Source organism: Bos javanicus, chromosome 4 (assembly GCF_032452875.1).
Source record: "Bos javanicus breed banteng chromosome 4, ARS-OSU_banteng_1.0, whole genome shotgun sequence".
Lineage (NCBI taxonomy): Eukaryota > Metazoa > Chordata > Mammalia > Artiodactyla > Bovidae > Bos > Bos javanicus.
Genome location: NC_083871.1, coordinates 64,393,611 through 64,400,887, shown reverse-complemented (window position 1 = coordinate 64,400,887; position 7,277 = coordinate 64,393,611). Strand labels below are relative to the sequence as shown.

General features: G+C 40.5%; 1 protein-coding gene across 3 annotated transcripts in view; it reads left to right on the top strand.

Moving 5' to 3' along the window:
- Positions 1–2,479: 2,479 nt before the first annotated feature.
- The window catches only part of BBS9 (Bardet-Biedl syndrome 9), a 476,883-nt gene continuing 472,085 nt past the window's right edge, over positions 2,480–7,277 (top strand). For 2 of the 3 annotated variants that reach the window (XM_061414167.1, XM_061414166.1), the window contains exon 1: positions 2,480–3,235. The gene's annotated coding sequence lies outside the window, so the exon portion shown is untranslated. The remainder of the gene's footprint in view (positions 3,236–7,277) is intronic. The other variant, XM_061414165.1, reaches the window with a different exon arrangement.

Below are 7,277 nucleotides of genomic sequence, written 5' to 3'. Positions count from 1 at the left end.
CTTTTAATTTCATGGCTGCAATCACCATCTGCAATGATTCTGGAGCCCAAAAAAATAGTCAGCCACTGTTTCCGCTGCTTATCCATCTATTTACCATGAAGCGATGGGAACGGATGCCATGATCTTAGTTTTCTGAATATTGAGTTTTAAGCCAACTTTTTCACTCTCCTTTCATCAAGAGGCTCTTTAGTTCTTCTTTGCTTTCTGCCATAAGGGTGGTGTCATCTGCACATCTGAGGTTATTGATATTTCTCCTGGCAATCTTGATTCCAGCTTATGCAGTCTGGCATTTCTCATGATGTACTCTGCATATAAGTTAAATAATCAGGGTGACACTATACAACCTTGATGTACTCCTTTCCCAATTTGGAACCAGTCTGTTGTTCCATGTCCAGTTCTAACTGTTGCTTCTTGAGTGCCATACGGATTTTTCAGGATGCAGGTAAGGTGGTCTGGTAGTCCCATCTCTCTATGAATTTTCCACAGTTTGTTGTGATCCACACAGTCAAAGGCTTTGGTGTAGTCAATTAAGCAGAAGTAGATGTTTTTCTGGAACTCTCTTGCTTTTTCGATGATCCATGCGTCATATAGTCAGTGTAATATATTGAATTCAGGTAAGATTTGGGTTCTGGAAATGAAAAGCCAGTATATACTGTGCACTCTTTATGTCATTGAACCAAGCTCTTAATAGTATAATAGTTCATTTAGTTAAAAAACTATAACAAGTGCTGTTACCACCCATGTGTATTATCTTTATTTAGTGATAAAGAGGCCCAGAGAGCTCAGTGATTTGCACAAGGAAACAACTAGTAGGTCATGGAAAGTGAAAGTGAAGTCGCTCAGTCGTGTCCCATTCTTTTTGACCTAATGGACTGTAACCTACCAGGCTCCTCTGTCCATGGGATTTTCCAGGCAAGAGTACTGGAGTGGGTTGCCATTTCCTTCTCCAGAACCAGGATGCAAAAGTGTTAGGTGCTTAGCTAGGTTGTACTTTGAAACTGTATGTGATATATAATTTTTTCAGCCTTGAAATAATGGAAGAAACTGCAGAGGAAGTAAAAATAACAGCATAAGGGAAATACTTGCGGAAATATTCAAACCGTTAATGCCATAAAATATGAAGAACTTCTTCAAATTTATCCAGGAAAATACAAACACACAGAAGCTATGCATAGACATCTGAAATGATACTGACATATGCCCTGGAACTTGGAAATGATCTTTTCCTCTAACAATGAAGCCAACAGGAATTGTTGAATGAACGTAGATTTAGCCATTCATGTGTAACTGATCATGACCTTATGGGGCCTTCCCAGGATAGATCTCTCCCCATATCCTCTGCCAAAGCTCCTGTTTGAAGTACTCAGAAAATTGTATCTCATGGATATTTCCTGAGTTTTTCAGATGCTAAAAACTGCCACAAAATGGAAGAAATTAACTACTTGATTATCATGAGCCCAAGTCCCCATTGCATAGGAGCTAATCACATACCTTGGGACACCTCCCCCCAACTTTGCCTTTAAAATTGCCTTTTGCTGAAACATTTCGAGGAGTTCAGGGTTTTTTATTTTATCTTTTTTTGAGCACCTTTGACCCATTCTCCTTGAATGGCATTGTAATAAAACTTTCTCTGCTCTGAGCTCTGACATTTGGGTCTGGCCTATCTGCCTGCACTGCAGGAGACCCGGGTTCAATCCTTGGGTCCGAAAGATCCTCTGGAGAAGGAAATGGCAATCCATTCCAATATTCTTGCCTGGGAAATCCCATGGACAGAGGATCCTGGCAGGCTACAGCTCATGGGGTCACAAAGAGCTGGATACGGCTGAAAGACTAACAGTTTCAGTTTCACTGTGCTAAAGGCACACACACTTGCATTCCGCAACAATGGAAGTTATCTGGGCCAATGAGTGACGTATATGATGATGCCTTTTAAGACATTCAAATACACTCAAGAAAAATGACATAGGCTTTGGGAGCTGTGATTTACAAACAAAGGAAATGTAATCGCGTTGCAGGAAGAAGTTGGTCTACAGAATCAAGAAGAGGAGAACCAAGGAAAGAAATCAGGTAGTGTTTTTCCAGGGTTGTTGTTATTGAGCAGAAAATTCTGGGGAGTTCCAGAATACGCACAGTACGTATTCCTTCCTTTTTGAGGTGAACATGTACTGGGCCAGCAGCACCCCAGTCATTAGGGCGCACACACTTGCGCTCACCCTCGCCACGGTTGCTTCTTCCATGGACCTGACCTTCTGCGCCTCTCGGTTCAAGAGAAGAGGTCCCTGGGTGGGATGCTCTGGCCCTGAAACCTACTGGGACCCCTCCCTCCGCCCCGCCCTTCGCCCCCTTCCAGCCCCGCCCCGCCCCGCCCCCGCCCCCGCCCCGCCCCCGCCCCGCCCCCGCCCCCGCCGCGCCCCAAGCCCCGCCCCGCCCTAGCCACGCCTCCGTGGAAAGCCCCACCCACGGGCGGCGGGGACGGAGCCTGGATTGGGGGCGTGGCTTCGTCCGCGCCAGAGGCGGGAGGCGGGTTTCCTTAGAACCCGCGTCCAAGTCTGAGGACAGAAAACGGGAATCAAATTAATTCTGTCTCACCGCTAATGAGGAGTAGGCAATGGTTCGCTCCAGCTCCGCCCAGTAGAAATCTGATTCCAACAATCAGGAAAAGTTCTCCGTCTTCCGCGCTCCGGAGACACTGAGGACTACAATCCCCAGAAGGCATTGGGACTCGGATATCTGACTTGCGCAGTAGCCTTCGTTGTAAAGTGCTATGACAACAGGGCGAAGATGGCTTGGAGTTAGGCTTGAATCGGGAGGTGTCCCTTCCACCGCTGCTGTCCTTTTTCTGCTACATCCCACTCACTGCCTCCTTCATCATTTCCTCCTCTTTGTGAGCAGCATTACTTCCCTCTGTTCTCTCCTGCCTGATCTCTGCCACGGACTGATACCGTTTTTCCTGCTCGTCTCTGAGGGTGACAGAGAGAGGATGCGGGAGAGCTACTTGATGGGATCACTCCAACTCCGTGGAGCTGGTGGTGCTACCTGGTGAGACGCTCTCTTTGCCTGGGTCGTGGAATAAGTTGGATCAGGAGAACGAGAAGGAGTAGTAAGGATTGCTTTTCTCTGCGACGTCCGATCTTGCTCGTCGTTCCAGCCCTGGGACCCTGGCAGACATTCTTAAAGGGAAATCTGTAGAGACTGCGAAGGACGGTGGGGCAGGACCCACCTGATTCAGCATCAGGTAAGGAAGTATGTCTAGAATTAAACATCGGATTCATGAATGCCCTTTCCGTGTTTTATTTTGCTTTATATATATTTTTTGATCAGATTGATTCTCTGATGCCATGTAATGGTTTGGGGAGATAGAGGATAACAGGTTTCTTATGGAATATGCATTCAAAAGAAAACAACCAGAACAGTGTGTGTGTGTGTGATCCTGTGAATGTCGAAAAAGGGTGATACGAATTTTTAAAGATTCCATTCAGGAGTGTCACATGGTGCACAAGCATTCTCCTGTGACACTTCAACAGGTCTTCTGAACAAATGGTCAAAGCAGTTCCCAGCCTGTGACTGAAGTAGGATGCATGTACTAATAGCCCTTAATTCCTTCTTGCAATAGGATTATTCCTTCTCCTTCTCTCTTTACACTGCAGACCACAGCAGTTTAGATGAACTGAAGTGATCTCTCTCTCTTCCCCAGTTCAGTGCCGTGAAATTGACTCCAATTTTGAGGATCTTTCCTGCCTGCCCGCCCTCCCGCATCCATCTCACTTTTACTTTAAAAATGAAACCATATCACAGACATCCACAATTTGAGGATGCTGGAGGGAAAAGGATGAGTCTTAGCTAAAGTCTGAGTATTCAGAGAGGGAGAGATTTTTCTAACCTCTTTACGTATTTGCTGCAAATACGTAAAGAGATTACTTGTTGAATATTTTTTGGTGAATAGATTGAACTGTTATTTAGAATAATATATAAAAGAAACTTTGTAAATTCTGCAAATGATTTACAAGTTATAATTTTAAGGAATTTTTTATTTTTTATAATTATGAGTAATTGTTGTTCTTAAATTACAACCACACATTTATGTTTTTGGTGAGACTTCTGGATGGAAACCTTCTTTGAAGGGACAAAAAAAATCCAGTATCAATAGGGTATAGTAATTTTTAAAGCTTTGCAACTTTTGAAGTTTGTAGCAGATCTTATCCCTCAGGATAAGGAATTTCTGAAAAATTATTGAAACACAAAGCATTCTTGCTGATTAATGAAAAGTTACTATCATTCTTTTCAACTTCAGTTTAAATCTTCGTTCCAGAGGGACCATCATTCACATTCACATTTGTAATTTTTTTTGTCTTGCTCGGAACATACCATAACCACCACCAGCACTACTGCTATTACTACTTCGAGGTTACTACTGACACTTATCTGACGTTTGTTGAATGCTTCCTATGGATTGGACATTGGTGTAAGTAGTTACATGTGTTAAGCTATTTTATTCTCCCATCTTGCCAGAACAACTGGGAATCTAGAGGAAGAGGGACTTGTCTAAAGCCATACAGTTGAGGTCTGTCAAACTCCTTCTCCTGTGATCTTTCATCTTTTGTGGCTTTTATTAAAATTCTTGCATTGAGTCTATAATATTGTCTTCAAAAGCAACATTCTTCTAACTCTGTGCATTTGTTATCTTGCCTGGACTGGAAGACCTGACCAATGTTTTCCAAAATTCGAGGCAGCACTAGCATGACATGGAGAAAATAAAGCTGCTGAAATGGAAAGCAGTAGTGTCGGTGTCTTAGCCTCCTAATTTCAGCATCTGCCATCTCACCCACGTGTTCCTTCCAGAAGATTCTTGGGGTTATTATTGCCACAGCTGTTCATCTAGCCATCCTTCCATATTTTAGGACTAAGCAAATGAGGTATTAAAACACCCATGTCTTAAATGAAAACTAAATCTGAGTAAACTAGGTGTGGGAGATAACATATATATAAGTATTAAAAACAAAAAAAAAAGTATTAAAAACAAAAAAAAAGTGAGAAGTGTGGAAGAGAATTTCTGGAGGTTAAGGGATAAAGAGATGAGTTCTTATTTAATATTCTAATAAGGTCTAAGAAATCAGTCTTTTGTGGCTATTTATAATATGCATCTGTTAAAACCTTCTAATTATTGTTTTCTAATCATCCTTTAAAATTTTAATTAAATATGGGAGATACTTTCCTGAAGTCTGAACTCACAGTGATTAGAATTAATGCTAACAGAGTTATAGCTTTTTAATTGTTGTGAGGTGGCTGCACTTATCTGTAAGTAGATGGTCTGGCTTTGGGTGTTACTTCCAACTTCTTGCTATTGATAGTTGTGATCGCTTGGGCAGGTTTCTTAGCCTCTCTTTTTGTAGTAGCTTTGTTATGAAGATTAGAATACTTGCAAAGCACTTAGAATGGTACCTGGGGCCTTGGTAAAGGCTTAGTAAGTGTTAGCTATTATTTTCTTTTCTAGTGAAGGGAGATGATAGCCATGAAAAACCTGATATTTGGTTTTTATTTTACATTTATTTAAAAACAGAAAAGGGCTTCCCTGATAACTCAATGGATAAAGAATCCGCCTACAATGCAGGATACAAAGGAGATGCAGGTTCTATCTCTGGGTCAGGAATATTCCCTGGAGGAGGAAAATGGCAGCCCATTCAAAAATTCTAGCCTGAAAAATCTCATGGACAGAGGAGCCTGGTGGGCTACAGTCTAAAGGGTGGCAAAGAGTCGAACACAACTAAGTGACTAAGCACAACAGGCAAAAACCAGAAAATCATTAAGGAGCTGGAAATCAACACTGAATGAATAGGGGGTAAAATGCAAATTCTTATTTCTTACTTTTATTGAAGACATAAAATTAAAATCAACTTATGCATATTAAACTTTTGTTATTTGGAATATTTTAAATTTGTTTTTGCAACAAAAAAGCCAGATTTCATGGCTGAAAATGCCTTATTACCATTGTTCCTTTCTTCCTTTCCTGCCGGTAATAGACCTCTGCCATCCAACTGCTTACCTTAATTTGTTAAAGTCAAGACCTGTATGTTTTTGAACTTGGAAAATGAATTAGCATTTTATATGAGTTTTAATTTATGGTTAATTTTTTTCTCTGTCAGTGGGGTAGGATGTCCTTCTAGGAGAAAGGGTAGAATTTATTTTGCTAATCTTCTGAATTTAATTTGCCAACCTATTGTTCTTCTGATAGAGTGGTAAATGTGGCCAAAATACAGGAGTATCCTAATTTAAAAAAGGTGAAACTTTGGGACTTCCTTTTGATCCAGTGACCAGGACTCCATGCTCCCAATGCAGGGGGCCTGGGTGCGATACCTGGTTAGGGAACTGGATCTCACATGCTGCAAGTAAAGATCCCACATGCTGCAATGAAGTTCGAAGATCCTACGTGCCACAAGACCCAGTGCGGCCAAATAAAAAATAAAACACTGAGCGACTGAACTGAATTGAACTGATTTTAGAAAATGAAAAATAAAAATAAAGGCACTCAATTATTAAAAAGAGTAAAATATTATTTTATTATTTTTTATTATGGGAGATTTTAAACATAAACAAAAACACAAATAATAGTAAAGCAATCCCCCATGTGTTCATCACTATATACTCTTTAAAAGATAGCATCTTTATTGAAATATAATTCACATGCCATACAATTAAACCATTTAATGTATACAATTCAATTTTGTAAATCTATTCACAGATATGTGCAACCATCAGTTGCATGACAGTAAATCTTAGAATATTTTTATCACCTCAGAAAGAAACCTTGTACCCTGTGCTTATAACTTTCCTGTCTTCTCCTCTCCTTCAAACCTAAGAAACCACCAATTTACTTTGTCTCTATGGATTTGTGTATTCTGTACATTTTATATAAATGGAATCACATAATATGTGGTCTTTTGTGATTGGCTTCTTTCTCTTGAAGTAATGTTTTCAAGTTTCATCCATGTTGCAGCATATATTAGTTACTCCATTCCTTTCATCACGAATATTCTACTGAATGGCTAATGCTACTTTGCATTTATATATTCATTAATTGGTAGGCAATTGGGTCATTTCCACCTTTTGGGTATTATGAGTAAGGCTCCTATAAGCATGAGTTTATTTCTGAACTCTCAGTTCTTTTTCATTTATCTATGTCTACTCATATGCTATAGACAGAATATGGTCCACTGGAGAAGGGAATGGCAAACCACTTCAGTATTCTTGCCTTGAGACCCCATGAACAGTATGAAAAGGCA